General features: G+C 48.4%; 1 protein-coding gene across 2 annotated transcripts in view; it reads left to right on the top strand.

Moving 5' to 3' along the window:
* The first annotated feature begins 1,905 nt into the window (after nt 1-1,905).
* The window catches only part of NLGN2 (neuroligin 2), a 398,108-nt gene continuing 378,183 nt past the window's right edge, over nt 1,906-21,830 (top strand). For both annotated transcript variants that reach the window (XM_085639182.1, XM_085639181.1), the window contains exon 1: nt 1,906-2,770. The gene's annotated coding sequence lies outside the window, so the exon portion shown is untranslated. The remainder of the gene's footprint in view (nt 2,771-21,830) is intronic.

Genomic DNA, 21,830 nt, shown 5'->3' with positions numbered 1-21,830 from the left:
CCGCAAGAGGTCGAACCCTCAGCATCGGAGACTGGTGCCTGCTGAGACAAGCCGTCATCCTCCTGCACTTGCCAGCTGCAATCAGATCGGCTGAGACTGCTTGAGGACAGCAGGCCTGCTGGGGACTTGCATGAACTTAGTGCGGAGCGCTCTTAATGGTGACTCTTTATGCCAAACTGGAGTTTGGTCATGTGGGGAGTAGGGTAGGCCTCATCTGAGAGTCTCCTCTCATATTGATGGGGGAATAACCAGCCTCAACAGACAGGGATGCAGGGACGCGGGATACTGCGACAGACGACGCTAGCGCCGACCTTAAGAGACTGCGGGCATTGGTTAGTGCACCGCCTCGATACTGTGTGTGCTCACATTGAAATGCTCTTTCTTTCATAAAAACAAGTATGGTGCTGGGCAATCATCTTGGTGCCAGGGGTGGTTTGAGACTTGGGCCAGTGTAAGCCTCACGCCTTCCTCCCCTTCGGACAGCCTGGTTCTGCTCGGAGCATGTTACCACTGAGAGTCAAGTGCAGAAGGGGTACTTGGGCCAGTTGCTCTGCACCCATAGTAGCTCGGGCCCCGGGGCATCAGGAGTAAACGCCCTCAGCCCCCGTGGTGGGGCTCAGTAGCACCTGCTTGCTCCGTGGCCCTCTGAAAGGCGTTTTTCACAGTTATCGTGTGCACAAATGCCAAAATAATGACGTTATATTAACAGAAAATATGCCACATTACGCTGCATAATTTGCCTTTTTGGCAGCATAATGTAACGCTGTCCTGCCGCATAATTCCAGTGGCCCAAGGTATAACATAAGAGAACATGTTATCACTCCATACGATAGCATACCAATGATGCCATGCTATGCCATGGTATAGTGCATGACAACTTGACAAGGTGACATTCCACAGTACGCATAAGGCAGAAGGCAGCCAGAGGCTCGGCTGTTCGCAGTGACCAACAACCGGTCCAGGCAGCAGCCATATAAAAACATAAGCACTTGTGAATTATGCATCGTTTTTTTTACTCATGCATCATTGAAAGCGTTTGCGTTTGACGAGGAGGGGGGGGGGGTATGGGACCGAGACATCATGGGGGTCTGTCAGGCCCCCTCTGTGGCAGGACTGCGAACAGAGATTCCCTCAGGGGCAAACAGTGGCACGTGCAGAGTGTGGTGAAAGTGTGTGGCACAACCGTGCCCAGCCCCAGCACACCCCGACAGCCAGCGCCCTCTACAGGCATGGGGGAGACGGCAGGTAGAGGCAGGGGGAACCAAGGGCGCTGGAAAAGGGGAAGGAAGCGACAGTCTGACATGGGGGTTGTGGTATGTGTGGGGGGAGTGCACTGATACCGGTAAATGCGTGGGGCATGTGCACCCCTCCCCCCCCCCCCCCCACACACACAAGGCAGTTCAAAACATATCAGTTCTGAGCAATGCGTAAGATGTAAGATAACTCGCTGGGTTAATGCACCTGCTGCAGGTGTATCTATGCAGCCTGCTGGCTTCACGGTGGACTCCGTCTTTCACCTTTCTAAAGTTGATAAAATTAGGAAAATTGAGTAACAGTAAAGAATGCTATTTGGACCGTTATGAAACCGCGGCGCTGTGGTATTAAGCGCTATATGCAAAACGCCTTCTTGACATTCCATACGTTGTAGGAGCTGCGGCAGCAAATACAATTTAAGCGGCACTGTTTTTTATTCCCTATTGGGAAGGGCAAATCCAAGAATACGATCTGGCAGGGACCCAAGACGATAGGGAGGCAGAATAAAACGTGAATTAGGAATAATTGGGAAATGGAACGGCTTTCCGGGGCGCTGGCGCTTTAAAGGGCCTCTGCTGAATGTCGTCACTGTGTGATGCGGGGTCTGCGGGTGGGAGGGCAGTGGGAGTGAGTGAGTAAGGTGGTGGGGGGGCGCCGACGCGAAAGCGACTCGATCCTTGTCGGTTCCGCGGAAAAAAAGGGGGAGACGGCGAGCGCACCTCTCTTGTGGGGACCCGGAGAGATGGACCGGTGATGGAGGGACGCGGAGGGACGCAGAGGGCCGCAGTGCCCCCCCACTCGCCGATAGCAGCCCCCACCTCCTCATCCCCTCGTCAGATGCCTGGCCCCCGAGCCCCAGCCGGCGAGGAATGACGGCTCAGCCTCGCCTCCTCCGTCGCCCTCTTTTCCACATTCCCAAGTCGCTCCCGCAAGAGCCCTGAATTTTCCCTTCTTTTCCCACCTGTTTGAGAGGATCGTGGGTTCTGGGATCTCGTCGTCTGATTGGCCCCGGTGGAGGAGGAAGATTTTTTGGGTTTTATTTTTTATTTTTGCGGTAGCGACTCTAGATATGGTGACACTGAAGAATATATCTCTATAATTCCCACGACCCCTCCGCCCGGCAGACGGAGGCAACGCGGATTGTGCGTGATTGCATCCCCCATGTCGCGGTGGTGTCGGCGACAGAGATGAGGGTCTGGGGGGGAGCCCGTCCCCGGTGAAGGTTCGCGGTTCGCCAGGAATGCCGGATTGGTTCGCCCCGAGTTTCGCGGCTGCAGCCTAGAGTCAGGCCCGGGCAGCGTTGGTCCAGCCCGGCGGGGCAGGTTGGATGTCTGCCTTTTCTGCGCCCACCCCGGTCCAACGGCCTGAGATGTCGCCGTGAGAGAGGAGTGTCGAGGCACCTTCCGGCAGCACCCTGCCTCGGACCCGCATCTCTCCCACCCGTCCTTTCTTTGCCATTTTGTTTTTAATCCTCGCCGACGTCGCCCGGAGCCTGCCGTCGACGGATGCTGAAGAGGTAAATGTCGGAGGCTGGGAGGGAGGGAGGCGGCGCGCGCCGTTGCTGGGTACCAGGCTGGGAGCAAACCTCGGCTCGGAGGGATGTGCTGCGCTCTGTGCGGATCTCACCCAGCCTGTGACCATTCCTGGGGGGTGCCATAAGCCGCCATCTGTGCCCCCCTTACCTCTCGTGCGTTTGTATTTAGGGGTGCCTTTTAATGTGCAGTTCGCGCATCACGATGTACCCCTTCCCCCATTTCTGTACCTTTCCCTTCCCTTGGTTTGGGGGTCGTTGCTCGTCTCTGTTATATTTTGCTTTCATTCTTTTGATTTGTTTGTATAGCGCTTAGTGTTGCCTTTCACTTACTTCAGAGCACTGCGGTTACTAAACGGTGGTGTCTTTAATTCTGTTCAAGAAACCTATTGGTTGCAGACATTCAGGAACGGTCATGCACTGCAAATACATCTTATAGTTCTGTGCATGACAATCACAGGTGCAGTGCCCACCCACATCACTCACAAACACAGATACACACACACCACTAGCAAACACAAGACACACACTACTCACCAACATTGCTCACAAGCACATATATGTGCTGCAGCAGACACCCACAAGCAAATACAGCTACACACCACTCACAAACACATGCAGCCACACACAGCGCTCAGGAGCACACACAGCTGCATCTGACATCCAAACATCGCTCCCAGGGACATGATACTCACAGATACATCTACCACTCACACACCTCTCGCACACACATATTCTCCAAACGCACACACACAGGCACACTCTATTCACATGCATACACAGGCACTAAACATACCACCCACCAACACATATGTACACACACAAACATATACAGACCATTTAAAGACAAAAAGAGACCAGCCACTCACAAACACATACATACATAAAGACCACTAAAAACACATAGGCACACACAATAAGAAATATGCACATATATACAAATCACTTACATGCACACGTAGAATCATACACCACTAACGTGCGCGCACACACACACATGTAATTAGACATCATTCACAGGCACATGCAGAGACGCACCAACCACAAGGCCGTATCACACTTCACTCTCAGCACATACAGATTGTACAAATACAGACATCACGTTGACATTCTCTACACCAGCAGATTTAAACCACACCAACTCACAAACCTCTCACAAGCATATTTCCCCATGCATCACTTACACACATACAAATAAAACACATGCACACGCTACTCCCAAACCTCTACATACATATGTCTCACAGGCATATACAGGCTCACATATAATGCCACAGTGTGTGGGGTTGCACACACATTCAACTCATAACCACATACATTAAACAAACCCAACTTACTAGTAAAATTAGACACAAACAACATTCACAAAAACACATCCAATTTACTAGCACATACAAATATAAATATGTTTCACACACACACAGATAAAACCATGACCCAATTACATACAAACATGTGGACAAAAGTCACAAGCAGATGTAGGCGCATGTGCCAATCATAAAGCCTTACAGGCACACCCACAACATTCACAAATGTAAACACAGTAGATGCCAAAACGCAAGCACATATACACACAACTCTTGCACGTACATGCAGGTGCACACGACATACATGTATATACAGGCACACAATCATAATCACATACACAAGCATCGCTCACAGTCACACAGCACTTTTTAATTATACATACAGGCATAGACACAATTGTCAGTGTATCAGTATCTATATATATATATATATATATAATAATGGTCACCACTGTGTAGTTATGTTTAGGACCTAGTTACCATAGGAAATTGTGTTTTGCTAATAACTTTGGCACCGTTTGACGAATCTTCACAAAACTGTCCAAAAAAAGTGAATCTGCCTCAGCTCTGAGTAAAGTTTAAGGGTGAGCCGTCAAGCGGGGGCAAGTCTGAAATTGGTCCCCAAATGCAATTTCCCCATATAATTTCCACAAATATTTGTGAACAATGCTACAGCCAAAGCAGCTGAAGGGATTTACATCAAATTTGTCATAAATCAAGATTTGTGCCCAGAAAGTGTTTTTTTTATTTTTTATTTGATGTAAATCCGTTCAGTAGAGAGGAAGGTTTAAAATGTATAGATGTCTGGACGGTTGGGTCCACAGGAGTCCTATGGAAGTCCTGTAGCCAAGCAACTTCACATACCTTCAAATGATATGATTGGCCAAGAGGTTTTTTTTCCCATCAGCCTCTTTGCTACTGTGGGAGCAAGAAGCTCCCAAAAGCCCTGGAGGGGCACACTCTGATTGGCTGGCCACAACATAAGGAAAAATGTTGCTGCCATCACTATAGGACAGGTAGACTCGGGCCCAGTGCCCAGAAAATGTAATTAAAAAGTGTAAGGAGGCAGGGTAGGGGTACACATTTCTCCCTTGGCCAAATAATTACAAAAAATGGGGTTGCTGCAATACCGGGGAACTCTCATGGGAGCCAGCACGACACCCCCTTACTCCAGCAAGAGATCCTCATGATTTAAAAACAAACTGTTTTTAAAAGGTAAGTAGGGTGGATGTCCCTTGTGGCGGGCCAGACCTCTTGGCCAACCCAATGCTGCGTACGATCGAGGGTTGGGGGCCTAGGGGGGATTTAGGTAAAGGGCCTGGTCACAGACCAGGTTCTGTGGCCTTCCCATCTCGCACACGGGCAAAGGCCATGAGTGCCGGGTTTGGCCCCACGCCAGGGAATGGTAATAGCATTCATAAAACATTTTCTTTAAAAAAAAAACGTACAAATTCACTAAAAAGCCATGGTTAAAATGATGGTATAGTTAGGCATGGTAAAAATATCTTACTTACTAAAAACAAAACTCAGAAATTCACTGAAAAAACAAAGGTAAATGTGACATTATAGTTAAGTAAAAAAGTAAATTAAAATGTAACATTTTGAACTAAAAAAAACACTGAAATTCACTAGTTATAGTTAAATGAAGCAACTATAACTTGTGCACTCCCCATGCACAGCTTATGGCCTCACATATGACCTCAGATATTATATCACTCATAACATGTTCTATGATATCATTGATAACATTACTGATGGCATCTGAAATTACATAATTAATGACATCACTGTGCATAATGAGTGTGCAAGTTACAATTACTTCATTTAAGTAGAACTAGGGAATTCAGTGTTTTGTTTTCTTTAAACTGTTATGTATAAATTCACATTTTCACCTAACTATAATGTAATTTTCCCTATGTGGGGGGAATATATATATATATATGTGTGTGTGTGTGTGTGTATATATATGTGTATGTATGTATATATATATATGTGTGTGTTTGTAACCATATATGTGTGTGTGTGTGTGTGTATAACACAGAATTACTCCCGCACAGACACAAAAATCACTTACTTATTTATACACGGGCACAAGGGTCACTTATTTTTGTAGAGATGCAAGTAATACTCATTCATATACACAGAACCCAGTGCTGCTCACAAATAAAAACAAACCCAAGTGCCACTTGCATACACACACAGGTACTCAAGTGCCCGCTCATTAGACACAGACACGTTTCACTCATTTGTATGTAGACGCAAACGACACAGACATGCACACAGACACAAGAACCACTGACAGACACAATAACAAACACGTGCCTCCTCCTTACATTCACAGACACTAGCACCTTAGACCTCTTGCATCAGAGAGAAGTGTCACTCACTCAAAAACATACACGGGTTAGTCAATGACACACAGACACAAGATCACTCAGTCATACGCAGTGCTAGTCACAGACACAAGATAGCTACACACAGATGCCAGGGCCACCCACGTATGCACTCACACACAAGTGCCACTTACTTATATACTGAAACAAGTGTCATTCATGTATGTGCAGATAAACATGGCACTCACATATAGCATTCACTTTTACACAGACACGCGTACCATACATAGTATACACAGGCACCCGTGGGACTGTCATTTAGACAGACTCACATGTAAGCCTAGGCACACGCGCGTGCTGCTCACTCACACAGACACAGGTGTCACTAACGGGCACATTCAAATACAAGTGCTACTCACCAAAACAAAGACTAGTGCCACTTACATGTACACATACATACATGACAATTGCTGATACACACAGAGGTGTGAGTGCCACAGGGGACTTTCTCGTTAACAGCGACCCTCGCTCGTGCACGCAAACACAAGTACCACACATGTATACGCTTTCACATGAACACAAAGTCTCAAGTGCCCTACATATATACATACAAACAGTAGGGACAGTTGCTTATGCACAAGTTCCCATTTCTATCACGAACACAGATACAAATGTTACTCATTTATACACACTCATAGTGGAGCTTACGTATACACATGCACACGTGACACCTGCTATGCACGTATTGATAAGGGTCGGATGCATAGACACATGTGTCGCTTATACACCGATTCAAGTGCTGGTTACGTATAGAAACATAAAACTGATCATCGCTTATGCACAGACACACAGGTGCACATGAATACATGAAACTCGCGTATGCACAAGCAGAAGGGTCGCCTCCGTATACATACAAACATGGTACTGGATTCATACATGTACACAAGTTGTGCAAATCCGTGAATGACGCACAGTTCCACACGAGACCTCCTTACCTACACTCAGGCGCGGCGAGCACTCGGATACTCACACTCAGCAGCAACCAGCAGCTCCCAGACATGACACCTGCAGGCGCTCACTACTTAGTCTCGCACACCAAAGACCACCCCCACTCACTCTCGCACCCTATGTGCTCTCCGAGGAGCACCCTTTTTGAGAGACCAGATCTATGTTCCTTCCTCTGCCCTCCATACATTTGATTGCATTGTGCGTGCGCGCGTGCTGCTGCGTACTTTACGTGCACGTGCGTCGTACTAGGGGCGGGTGGGAGCGCTGCATCGGAATCTCAGATTAGGGTTGATTTGCACTGCTGAGGGGAGATGGGGGGGGGGGGGTGGAGAGGGAGGGGGAGCAGCAGAAATGTTCCCTCGCTGCACGCGCGCCGGGCTGATCTCTAGAATAAATTTACACCTGCAGCAAAAATAGCCTCTTATTCGCCTAAAATCCCAGGAGTCAGCACGCAGCAGCAGCGGTGACAGCTACCGCGCGCCAGCTGGGGCCCGGGGAGGGGGCTATGGGGTGGGGGCGGCGTTATCCAGCAGGCAGGGGGCACGCAGAGCCCCCTCCCCAGCAGAGTCATGGGCTCGGGGGTGACTGCAGTTTGCACACAGAAGCCAAGGGGTCAGTAGGGGGTGGACCTCAGGTCAGGGAATGCCCCTCCCCACGTGGAGTCTTGGGGGGGGGGGGGGGGCTGCAGACAGAGGGCAAGGGGTCAGTAGGGGGTGGACCTCTGAGAGGCAGTGAGAGGCAGGGAATGCCCCTCCCCACGTGGAGTCTTGGGGGGGGGGGACTGCAGACAGACGGCAAGGGGTCAGTAGGGGGTGGACTTCTGAGAGTCAGGGAATGCCCCTCCCCATTCGAGTCATGGTGGGGGTGTGCAAGAGGGTGACTGCAGAATGCCCCTCCCCACGTGGAGTCTTGAGAGGGGGGGGGGGGGACTGCAGACAGACGGCAAGGGGTCAGTAGGGGGTGGAGCTCTGAGAGGCAGGGAATGCCCCTCCCCACGTGGAGTCTTGGGGGGGGGGGGGGGGGGACTGCAGACAGACGGCAAGGGGTCAGTAGGGGGTGGAGCTCTGAGAGGCAGGGAATGCCCCTCCCCAAGTGGAGTCTTGGGGGGGGGACTGCAGACAGCCGGCAAGGGGTCAGTAGGGGGTGGACTTCTGAGAGTCAGGGAATGCCCCTCCCCATTCGAGTCATGGTGGGGGTGTGCAAGAGGGTGACTGCAGATGAAAGGCAGGAGCCGCTATATTTGTGTGTGTGTGTGTGGGGGGGGGGGGGCGTAAGGAGGTGGCAGCTTATTTTCCACTGTTGTTTGAAGGTGTCCAGAGTTCTCGGGGTACAGTACAGGGTCGGGGGCCTGGGTTTTGAACAGAGATGCTTCAAGACCTCTCGGGTGCATTCCTGCCCCCCCCCCCCCCTCACTCGTGATCCTGCTGGAAACCAGCTCTGCTCGCTTCTTCCTCGTCTTCTTTTGCTCCGGTTCCTCTTCTCCTTCCTCCTTCTCTTTTTCGCACGACCTTTAGCCTCCCTTCAATTCATCACCTTCGCCGCTCTTCTTCTTACTCCCCTTCAAGACTTTCTCATCTACTACCTCCTCATATTTGCTACCCTCTTCCCCTTCCTCCTCTTCCTCCACCTCTGCCATCTTCTACCTCCTGTTCCAGCTTCTTCCTCTTCTGCGATCTTCCTCCTGGTCTGCCATCACCTTCCTCTCCTGCCATCTTCTCCTCCTTTCATCTTCCTCCTCCTCTTCCAAGGTCCTCCACTTCTGTTATCTTCCTCCTACTGTTTCATATTTCTCCTCCTCTGCCATCTTCTTTGTCCCCTTCAGTCCTCTTCGTCTGACATCTTTCTCCTTCTCTTTCATCTCCCTCCTCCTCTGCCATCTTCTTCCTCCTATTGCACCTTTCTCCTGCCTTGCCATCTCCCTCCTACTCTGCCATCTTCCTCCTCCTTCCATCTTCTTCCTCCTCTTCCCTCCTCCTCTGCTATCTTCTTCTTCCTCTGCCATCTCCCTTCTTCTCTTCCATCTTCCTCCTCTCTGCCATTTTCTTCCGCCTCTGACATCTTCCTCCTCCCAATTTACTCCTCCTATTCCATCTTATTCCTTCTCTTCCATCTTCTTTCTCCTCTGCCATCTTCTTCTTCCTTTGTCATTTTCTTCCTTTGCCTCCATCTTCCTCCTCCTTCTTCATTGTCCTCTTCCTCTGACATCTTCTTTCCCCACTTCATCTTCCTCCTCCTCTGCCATCTTCTTCCTCTTCTGCCATCTTCCTCCTCTGCCATTTTCTTCTTCTTCTTCCATCTTCCTCCTTCTGTGCCATCTTTTTCCACCTCTGAAATTTCATCCACCTCCTACTTCCATCTTACCCCTCTTGTTCCATCTTCTTCCCCCTCTGCCATCTTCTCCCCCCTTTTCCATCTTCCTCTCCTGCCATCTTCCGGCGCCTCTTCCATCTTCCACTTTCTCTTCTTCCATATTCCTTCTCCTCTGCCATCTTCTTTCTTCTTTGCCACCTTCCTCCTCTTCTTCCATCTTCCCCGTCAATCTTCTTCCTGTTCTGCTATCTTGCTCCTCTTCCATCCTCCTTTTCTTCCGTTTTGTTCCTCCTCTACCATCTTCCTCCTCCGCCATCTTCTTCACCCACTTCATCTTCCTCTTCTTCTATCTTCCTCTTCTTCCATCGTTCCTGCTCCTTTGCCATCTTCTTCCTCCTCTGCGGTCTTCCTCCTTCTCTTCCATCTTCTTCCTCTTCTGCCATCTTCTTTCTCCTCTGCAGTTTTCCTCCTCCTCTGCCATCCTCCTCGTCCTGTTGCATCTCACATCTTCCTCCTCCTCTGTCATCTTTCCGCTCCTGTGCCACCATCTTCCTCCTCTGCCATATTCCTCTTCCACGTCTTGCATCTTCTTCCTCTTCTTCTTCCTCTTTCATCTTTTTCCTCCTCTTCTATCTTCCTCCTCCTCTTCCATCTTTCTGCTCCTCTACCATCTTCTTCCTCCTCTGCCATATTCCTCCTCGTCTTCCGTCTTCTTCCTCTTTCATCATTTACCTCCTCTTCCATCTTCCTCTTCCTCTGCCATCATCCTCATCCTCTCCCATCTTCCTCCTCCTCTGCCATTTTCCTCCTTCGCATCCATCCTCTACCTCCTTTTCAGTCTTCACCATTGCTTCCTTCCTTTCACCCTTCTTGCCCCGTCTTCTTCTTCCTCTTCTTTTCTTCTCTTTCCCCAGACCTCTGCCTTATGTTCTCTTCTTTTCCTCTCTTTCCCCAGACCCCTGCCTTATGTTCTCTTCTTTTCCTCTCTTTCCACAGACCTCTGCCTTATGTTCTCTTCTTTTCCTCTCTTTCCCCAGACCCCTGCCTTATGTTCTCTTCTTTTCCTCTCTTTCCCCAGACCTCTGCCTTATGTTCTCTTCTTTTCCTCTCTTTCCCCAGACCTCTACCTTATGTTCTCTTCTTTTCCTCTCTTTCCCCAGACCCCTGCCTTTTGTTTTCTTCTTTTTCCCTCTTGACCTCCTGTAGGGCACGGCCGTCCCTTGTGTTCACAGGATATAGCTGGCACCTTTGGCCAGGCCTGGAGTTTCATCTGATGCCACTTTGCAGGCTTGGATTTTTAGTCCCCTGCTCAGTGAATAATGATTACCCACACATTCCAGAATGCAGAGTGATGCTGGCTAAAGAGCCAGGACTGATAGAAGGTTTCCCTTATGTCCAGGTGTGACGTGCTGCTCCAGTCCAGGTTTTTTTTTCTTGAGTTCTGGGACTTTATGTCTTGTTTGTTCCATTATAAAACAGGATTATAAATCCCAGATCCTACAAAACTACACCTGCTTTTGCTTTCTTTTAGTCACTGATCTGAGTTGGATCCCTAACTAAAAACAAAAGAAACCACGCAAAAGCATTTTTTTAAAGAGGGTGGGGAAGGGGAGCAGAAGCAACATGGAGTATGGTGGGGGGAATGTCAAAGCAACATGGGAGAGGGTTGGTGGATGGTGAAGCTATACAGGGGAGGATGGGGGTGCTGTAGCAACATGGAGGTGGGCGCAAAACCAACAGTGGAGGGTGGGAGAGAAAGCAACACCGGGGTTGTCGGAAAGCAAAATGGAGGGCATGGGTGGGTGAAGGCAAACCGGAGAAGCACACAGGCAAGCGTAAGAGGGAGGGGCGGGTAGAAGCAACCGGGCAACAGCGAGCAACACGGAGTGTAGGGGCGGACACGTCTCAAAAACGCATGCATTCTATTGGGAAAAAAAGTAGGAGCGTCGTCAGTGAATTAAAGATATTGTATATTGGCAATGCCCTGTGGGAGGGACAAACACAAGGCCGAGCAGCTGGGGCACAAATAAGATGCAGGCAAAAAAGCGTGACAATGCAAGTCAACCAATGGGAAGGAGGTGGCAGGCTCCAAGCCCCTTTATGTTCCTGGTAAGCCACAATATGCCTCGCAACATACAGCGTATGCGCGGTCTTGTAGGCCCGACCTAAAAAGCAGAAAAATATCCTGAAAAGTATATTTTGCAGGAAACAATTTCTGCCAGCCCCACTATAAACAGCAGAATTGCTCTTTTCGATGGAAAATTAGTTTTTTGCAGTTTTGCTTGCCCTTGGGATGTGCAACGTTATTCTTTTGCAACGCCTATTACAAGTGGTTCGAATCATGCATGGCAGATGTAAGCTCCAGTTCCGGTTACCCTCGAGGTTACTAAATAACTCCATGTCATGAGAATTTCCATGTTCCAGTTCTGGATTTTCATTTAACAAGTTTGCAGCTTGAGATCTGTAGGCCTGGTTCACCTACATTGAACCAGCTAGACTGAACTGCTCGAGGACAGTGGCTGGCAGAAGGACATGGTGAAATGGAAGACAGTGGAATGGAAGACAGTGGAATGGAAGACAGTGGAGTGGAAGACAGTGGAATGGAAGACAGTGGAATGGAAGACAGAGGAATGGAAGACAGAGGAATGGAAGACAGTGGGGTGGAAGACAGTGGAATGGATGACAGTGGAATGGAAGACAGTGGAGTGGAAGACAGTGGAATGGAAGACAGTGGAATGGATGACAGTGGAATGGAAGACAGTGGAGTGGAAGACAGTGGAATGGAAGACAGTGGAATGGAAGACAGTGGAATGGAAGACAGTGGAGTGGAAGACAGTGGAATGGAAGACAGTGGAATGGATGACAGTGGAATGGAAGACAGTGGAGTGGAAGACAGTGGAATGGATGACAGTGGAATGGAAGACAGTGGAGTGGAAGACAGTGGAATGGAAGACAGTGGAATGGATGACAGTGGAATGGAAGACAGTGGAGTGGAAGACAGTGGAATGGAAGACAGTGGAATGGAAGACAGTGGAATGGAAGACAGTGGAGTGGAAGACAGTGGAATGGATGACAGTGGAATGGAAGACAGTGGAGTGGAAGACAGTGGAATGGATGACAGTGGAATGGCAGACAGTGGAATGGAAGACAGAGGAATGGAAGACAGTGGAGTGGAAGACAGTGGGGTGGAAGACAGTGGAATAGAAGACAATGGAATGGAAGACAGTGGAATAGAAGAACATGGAGTGGAAGACAATGCAATGGAAGACAGTGGAATGGAAGACAGTGGAATAGATGACAGTGGAATGGCAGACAGTGGAATGGAAGACAGTGGAGTGGAAGACAGTGGAGTGGAAGACAGTGGGGTGGAAGACAGTGGAATAGAAGACAATGGAGTGGAAGACAGTGGAATAGAAGAACATGGAGTGGAAGACAATGCAATGGAAGACAGTGGAATGGAAGACAGTGGAATAGATGACAGTGGAATGGCAGACAGTGGAATGGAAGACAGTGGAGTGGAAGACAGTGAAATGGAAGTCAGTGGAATGGAAGTCAGTGGAATGGAAGTCAGTGGAATGGAAGACACTGGAGTGGAAGACAATGGAATGGAAGACAGTGGAATGGCAGACAGTGGAATGGAAGACAGTGGAGTGGAAGATAATGGAATGGAAGACAGTGGAGTGGAAGACAGTGGAATGGAAGACAGTGAAATGGAAGACAGTGGGGTGGAAGACAGTGGAATGGAAGTCAGTGGAATGGAAGTCAGTGGAATGGAAGACAGTGGAGTGGAAGACAATGGAATGGAAGACAGTGGAATGGCAGACAGTGGAATGGAAGACAGTGGAGTGGAAGATAATGGAATGGAAGACAGTGGAGTGGAAGACAGTGGAATGGAAGACAGTGAAATGGAAGACAGTGGGGTGGAAGACAGTGGAATGGAAGACACTGGAATGGAAGACAGTGAAATAGAAGACAGTGGAGCGGAAGACAATGGAATGGAAGACAGTGGAATGGAAGATAGTGGAATTGAAGACAGTGGAGTGGAAGACAGTGGAATGGCAGACAGTTGAATGGATGACAATGGAATGGAAGACAGTGGAGTGGAAGACAGTGGAGTGGAAGACAGTGGAGTGGAAGACAGTGAAGTGGAAGACAGTGGAATGGAAGACAGAGGAGTAGAAGACAATGGAATGGCAGGCAGTGGAATGGAAGACAGTGGAATGTGAGTTAAAAGCATGTGATGCAGACACCGCATAAATATTGGGTCATGTGAGACTGACTACTAGATTACACAATGTACCAGGGACATCATGTTCCAGGCCAGAGCATTCATTTATTACCTCACTGCATTCTGGGGACTGTAGTCCGGGATCACCTCAATTGGATAACATTTGTAAATTACTGTAGATTGTTGAAGGAAGCACCAAGCTCAGAGACAGTACCTCTGATGACATGGAGACATCTCCTTTCCTGATGCTGGCTAGCAGACACTCCTGGGTGTTTCAGAGGAGACCTTATGGTGTGTGACTGGCCGGAACCAAGCCCCTGCCCATGACATTGGAAGTGGTGGCGGAAACTGCCAGGTTAGAGTTTTCTCTCCATCTCAATGGCCAGAACTTGGTGGCACAGATGCGGGTGTTGGCGCATGCCTTTCAGTTTAAATGCACCTTGAAGTACTATTGTGTTTTGTATAGCGCTACATCTAACAGTACAGCTGCTTCGAAGCACTAATAGTGTGCCTTTTGCAGTGAAGGTCGGCGGTGTTCATTCACACTGGCTGAGGTTGAAGTTGTGTAGTGAGGGTACATCAGAGCCGACCTTGGCTAAGATAGCGAGCGCCCTGGGCGTAGAGGAATATGGCGCCCTTGCTGATGGTCATGCATTCAATGAGGCAGCAGGGGGCCCTTTTGGGTTCACTGGTCAGTCCCTGGCTGAGCAGAGACTGGCCCATGGACACACGTCATCTCCTCCCCCAGAGCACCCAAATCACTCATAGCAAAGCTGCCTCATACTGATGAGGGTGTTGTTGGTGGCAGGGGCGTAGCTTCTGAAGGGTGTTTGGGATGTTACCCCCACCCTAAAAGTGTATTCTGTAATAAATAGTTAAGTAGAGGTACTAGTCAGTGAAGTGTCTATCGGATTTCACTTGGGATTTTTTCATCCCCACACACACTCTCTCCCCTCTCAGTTTTGAAGGCCTTACATATGTTGATTAGTTTGAAAAATGCTGTGTTTCAAGTACCCCAGACAATCCTTCCTCCTCTATCTTTCCACTTCCCCTCAAGCCCCCCTCATGTCCTGCTTCTCATATAAAGAAGGATTAAAACCACTTTAAATTGGCAAATCCCACAGAAAGGAGCAGGAAAGGACAGAGGCAAGACTGGAGCAACATGAGAGGGGCGCTACTGTGTGCATAACCTTAATGCCATAGCTGCCAAGTTTCCCAGATCCATGCGTGCTGTGCTGCTCCAGTGCAGGGTTTTTGCTTTGAATTGTGGGACTTGTAGTCCGTTTTTAAAATGCAATAAACAAGACAACAAGTCCTAGAAGCCAAAGAAAAATCCCAGACTGGATCAGCCCTTTACGCATGGATCTGAGAAACTCGATAGGGCTTTTGGTGTTATTGGGAGTGGGGGGGGGGAGTGGTTAGCTACAGAAAATAAACTTGCTATGTTGGAAAGGTTCTAGGATTCACTGGTGACTTTGTGTTATAGTCAATAGATAGATAGACAGACAGACAGACAGACAGACAGACAGACAGACAGACAGACAGAAAGAATAGATAGATAGATAGATAGATAGATAGATAGATAGATAGATAGATAGATAGATAGATAGATAGATAGATAGATAGATAGATAGATAGATAGATAGATAGATAGATAGATAGATAGATAGATAGATAGATAGATAGATAGATAGATAGATAGATAGATAGATAGATAGATAGACGGACGGACAGACAGAAAGAATGGATAGATAGATAGATAGATAGGTAGGTAGGTAGGTAGGTAGGTAGATAGATAGATAGATAGATAGATAGATAGATAGATAGATAGATAGATAGATAGATAGATAGATAGATAGATAGATAGATAGATAGATAGATAGATAGATAGATAGATAGATAGATAGATAGATAGATAGATAGATAGATAGATAGATAGATAGATAGATAGATAGATAGATCGATCGATCGATCGGTCCCCATTTTAAGGTTTCTCTTCCAGAGATCGGTGGGGTGTTAGAGGCTTGCGGATTTCCTTTCAAGACTCCTTCGATTTTGCCGAGTTTGTAGATTACGCATTTCTTGATAACAGCTGATTGTTCAATGAAGTGCGGGATTTGTGTATTTCGTGACCACTTCACGCTGCGGCATTTTCTTGTCATTAGATGTCTTTGCCCCTGATTTGCATCTTTTTTGCCGGTCTCTTGGAGGACGTCCAGGTGAATGAGGCCAGGATTGAGGGGTCTGCACACAGCTTCCTGGTCCACAGAGGCCTGCTGTGCTTTCATTCAGATCTTCATGTCCCTGAGTGCTGATGGCTTGTGTTCTGGCTCTCGGGATCTCTGGGGCATGCTTGCTTATGGTCAGAGTGTCCAGTAGGGGGGTGTTGTAATTTTCATGGGGCTCTGAGAGGGTGGCAGTGAGGCTGGTGAGGGCTTCAGCGGGAAGACCAGGAGGAGGTTCCTGAAGGTGTAGGCTGCATGTGGAGCGGTGAGTAGTGAAGGATAGGATCACTCATGTAGTAGTGGTGTGCGGGGTTCAATAGAGAAAGGGAATACATGCTAAAGTCTGCGATGTTGTTCTTGCTGCCGGTTGGCTGCGGTTGGCCGTGTAGCTAGTAAATGAATTAGAAATTTAGTGGAAGAGTGACGAGCGGAGAAGTTCAGGTCTCTGAGAAAGTTGTGATATGGGCGGGTAAGTAACAGGCCACCTTAAATTATGGTAGGAGAGACAATGTGTGAGCCTTATGAGTATGTGGAAGTGGGACCTGAATGGGGTCAGGATTTGAGGCCAGCAGGAAACAGGGATTTGACAATGCTGGGGCGAGGTCTGTGGATTTTAGAGATCCAAGCTAGGTCGGTGGATGGCCCAGTTGGTTTGCAATGAGAAAAGGAAATCAAGTCTTCAACACATTGCATTTGGGCTGGCTTTGCTCCATGCATCCTTGAATGCTCTTGAGTAAAGTTGTTCTTTTCGTGACAGAATTGTGGGAGTCCAGTTTTGAAAGACCTGGGTGTCATCCATGTATTGGTGGAACAAGACACAAGGATCTTGAAGGAGGTCTCCCGGGGACTCAACATAGATGTTGAAGAGAACAGGTGCTGCGATGAAGTCATGTGGGACCCGGTATGGGAGAGGGGATGTTGTCTCTTATAACCACTTGAGAGCGCTCTCTGAGATGAGAGTGGACCCACAAGGTGACAGTTACTTTCAGGTGCTGCCTGTTTCCTCAAGAGGTAAAGAGAAGTTGATGGTGGAGAAGAAGTGGTGCTGGTGATATCTATTATGTGCAGAACTGATGGCCGAGAGTTATGGTACATGAGGTCAGGCTTTTATTGGTGAGACTAGGAATTCTAGTGTCAGATGCATATGAATGACATGTTTGTGGTTTATGTGTGTGTGAGAAAGAGAGAGACAGAGAGAACCAGAGTTGTGTGCATGAGTTCCGTGTGTTTGTGTGTATACTATGTGCAGGAATGTGTTAGAGTAGGAGTTGTGTAGGGTGTAAGGGATGTGATGCGCTGGGTGCAGTGTTTAGCTAGGGTGTACAATGCAGTGGTTCTCTCATACCTGGTCATGTCCAAGATGTATGAGGACAAGACTGACTTCCCCATAGAAGTCAACCCTGTCTTTTTATATCCTCCCCGTTACACACTTGTTTCGTGATGGCCCCGATGGTCCAGCCCATGAGAGGGCAGGGAAGGGACATGTGATCTCTGTGACCAATCTATTGAGTACAGACAAGAAATAGAGATGGCTTCTGGATTCTGTAGTCATAGGAACCAAGGTGAGCCAAGGAGTGGGTGTAAAAGACTTTCCGTTGGGTGTTGCGAAGTGCGCTCTGCTGTGAAAAGGCCCGGTCCACTCCTAAGCTCCAGTGTCCATTGCAGTGCTTGGAGCACATGGCCTTTCTCGAGCTCACCTGGTCTCTGTGACCAATGAACTGCAGCCAGGCTGGGAGCGTAGACATGCCCAGGGTTGCCTAGGACACTGTGATGCTTCAAGGGGCGGGTCTCACCTGGTTCCTGGTAGGCCATTAGTTGTGCATTTGGAGGGGTGCTCCTCTGAGCACCAGCTGGATGTGCAGGGGCGTCTCCGGGGAGTCTGCGAGTCAAGCGGTCCCTACAGTCACGTGATCTCTGTGACCGGTCTGCGCCAGCCAGACAGGGAGTAAAGCTGACCTACAACATCACCGATGTCAGGCGGTCCGACAACACTGGAGCCCCTCAGCAGAAGACATCAAATAAAGGGGGAGACAGGAGGCGGGATGGAGTCATTGAAATGCCTCGGAGGAATAAACAGAGCCGCGGTTAAGAGGAGAGAGTCAGCGAGGGTGACATGAGAGGGGCATTTAAATATGTCAGATTTACACCCAGAGCGGAGGAGGAAGAGGGACACATGAGAGAGATGTTTAATAACCCAGGGGGTGTAATCAAAGCAGAGGAGGGCAGCCTTTAACTATCCCAGGACCTGTAATCACAGCAGAGGAGGCAGGGCGTGATCTGAGGGCACCATGCCATTATCCTAGGGGTGTAATACATAAGAGAAGGTGAGAACGTCCCAGAGAGGTCTGCTTCTGTAACAAAGGGTCATGAGATAAGGCAGGGAGGCTGCACATTAACATAAGGTGATAAATGCCTGACTTCTAGCAGTGGCTTGAGAGGAGCACATGTAACAGAGCTCTGGAAGGCGTGAGAAGGCCACAGGTCTATACACGGTGTCCCTTCGCTGCAAGGAGATTCTGTGTCACCACGTGGACCGGCCTGCCACGGAACCTTCCGCGTGGTGCTACCATACTCCATCATGCGTTCGCCCCTCCACAGCCATCGGGGATGCAGGGGACTCATTGGTGCTTTGAGTAGAAGGTCGCTGGAGCGGAGTTTCAATCCGGCAAACTATTCACTCTGAGTCTAGGGACCTCCTTGGTCTTGTAAGGGAAGGTCCAACCCGTGGCCATGGGTTCCCCGGTACCTTGAGTCCCCTCCTCTGGCTGGTTCCATGTATGGGAGGGATCTGCAAGGGATAGCTGAATGCAGATGCTGTAAGGCGCTAGCAGACTCTGAGTCAAGCCGTTACTTGCAGAGATACCTAAGAGATTTCCAGTTCAAAGCACTGTTTTGAAGATTCTGAGGAGTGAGAACCAGTTAGCATATTTGATGACATCACAGGAATTGGTGTCATACAAACGCCGAAGTCAATGACCACGCTGAAAAGGATATCAGTAATAGGATACAGAACTGAAAATAAATGTAAAATAAATAGAATCACCCTAATACCTCGCTATAGTGGATTTGAGGGCAGGGCCACTGCAATTATGCAGCTGGATCAAATAAATTATGTGGCAAGAAAAGGCAAATTATGGGACATAATGCTGCACATTTTGTAATAGTATTACTTTATTATTTTGTCAATTTTTAAACTTGGTAACACTGTCTGGGCAGCACCTCATTAGTGCCATTTTAATACCCAGATATAGCAATTAGCAACAAAAAGAAGACAAGTCCAGCTTTGCACATGGCCTTTCGCTGGCAGCAGCACATCTCGCTGCATTTTTAGTAACTTTTGAACCGTTTGAAGCTAGAAACAAAGTTTTTGGGGTAAAATTTGCAGATTATGTGGCAGATGATGGATTATGTGGCAAATCTATATTCATGTGAAAATTGCTGCGGACGCACAATCACATAATTCCAGTGGCGCTGCTTAAAGGGTTACATAAAGTAGTGGAGCAGAAATCTAACGTTTCCAAAGCCTCCCATTAAATGACAGGGTCAGAGGTGAGATCACTTCCTGAACCTCTACCGCTCACAGTTCACCCTCAGCAGAGCTCTGGAGAGATATGCACTTAGAGACCAGTTCCTATCAGGTGTGACATTCAGCCTTCTTTGAGTGAGACTTCAGCCTGACCACCAAATGTGTGATCCTCACTCGCATTGAGTGAGACATGGCTCCCCTGCTTTCAATGTTAGCATAAGCATAAAGATCATTTGTGCCCAGAGCCGTAGGCGCTATCCTTCCATGCAGGCACATCAGATCTGTTCACCCAGTGGGATGGGAAATAGCCTTTACAATGAGGTAAATACATCGCATGCCTTTGCCTCTGATTTTTTAGCACGCATATTTTTACCGCGATTATGCATTTACATCGCATGCCAATACCACACATTTAAGGTAAGTTGGAGGTGTGTGGGGGTCTCCCCCCACAAATACATTGTTTTTAAATCTATAACCAATGTGTGGTATTGGCATGCGATGTAAATGCATAATCGCTGTAAAAATATGCGTGCAATAAAATGCGAGGCAAAGGCATGCAATCTATTTACCAGCGGTACCATTGTCCAACCAGTGGGATAAGCCCGGCTTCCTCCTGAAGGACAGGTGATGATGGACAGGGGCCAGTCCATGAGGAGATGACTGACATCAGGTCAGAGCACAACTGTCATTGGTACCTTTAATGTGTCGTGTTATGTTAAAAGAGCTTATAAAGCACTCGTACACCAAACGGTTTCATGGTGCTGGAGTCCAGGGAGTGATGGTGCTGAGAGGGGATTAGTCATATGCCTGGCGGAGCAGCCAGGTCTTTAGCTGTTTTCTAAGACGTCACTGATCCGATCTCTATAGGGCGAGAATTCCATGATTGAGGGGCCAAGACCGCTAACCTTAGTCCTCCATGTTTCTTTTGTTTAGAGGATGGGATGACCAACAAATTCAAATGCCAAGACCTAAGGTCCTGGGAGGGAACATAGCGCTGAATCCGGGAGGATACAAATGCTGGACTGTTGCCGTGAAGAGTTTTAAAGGCGATACACCCCAGCTTGAATGAGAAGCGTTTGGCAACTGGAAGCCAATGTAGACTTTCCATTTATGGTTTAACATGGTGCCATTTAGGCAGGTGGTGGATTAATGTGGCCGCTTGATTTTGCACCAAATGTAGGCGTTTAAGTTGACATGCGGGTATACCTGCATAGTGTGAGTTGGCATAGTCAATGCAGGAGATTACCAGCGCCAAGATGACTTGGATTAGGGCTTCGGTAACACCCTCTACAGAGGAACCACGGCAAAAACTACAGAAAAGACTTCAACGTATACAGAACGCCTCCGCACGCCTCATCCTCGACATCCCCCGCCACAGCCACATCACTGCCCACCTGAGAGACCTGCACTGGCTCCCCGTCAACAAGAGGATCACCTTCAAGCTCCTCACCCACGCCCACAAAGCACTCCACGATGCCGGGCCAACATACGTCAACAAACAACTCACCTTCTACACCCCGAACCGCAAGCTTCGCTCCGCTGACCACGCCACCGTCCCACGCATCCACCGAGCGACCACCGGCGGCAGTTGGAGCAGTAGCAGCACCCCCCCCCCCCACCCCCCTCAGCGTCTTGAGTCCCTCATGGGTGAGTAGTGCGCTCTAAAAATGATTGATTGATTGATTGAGTAGTCAGAAATCTACACATTTTCTCCTGATTCGTCGCAGCTGGAAGAAGCAAGAGGAAACCACTGTCCCGATCTGGTCTTTCACAGACCGATCACTGCTGATAACCATACCCTGACTTTTGATGGAGCATGCTGGGAGTGAGGGGTTTCCTAATTGGGGTGGCCAGAAGTTGGAATTCCATGGGTTGGCTTGCCCACCTGTTGGGATCAACTCCGTTTTATCAGGGTTTAATTTTAGATGATTACTATTCATCCATTCACCTATAAATCGCATAGTGGATTGGAAGTTGAGGACATAAGATGCCAATTGATCAATATCAAATATCTGTTGAAGGTCATCGGCATAGTTGAAGGTGGTGACCTTTCTTTCTCCAAGAGATTGGATCAAGGGTAATAGGTACAAATTGAAAAGGAGGGGTGA

Source organism: Triturus cristatus, chromosome 12, assembly GCF_964204655.1.
Source record: "Triturus cristatus chromosome 12, aTriCri1.1, whole genome shotgun sequence".
Taxonomy (NCBI): domain Eukaryota; kingdom Metazoa; phylum Chordata; class Amphibia; order Caudata; family Salamandridae; genus Triturus; species Triturus cristatus.
Note: the sequence above shows the minus strand (reverse complement) of the source record. Positions and strands in the feature narration are given on the sequence as shown.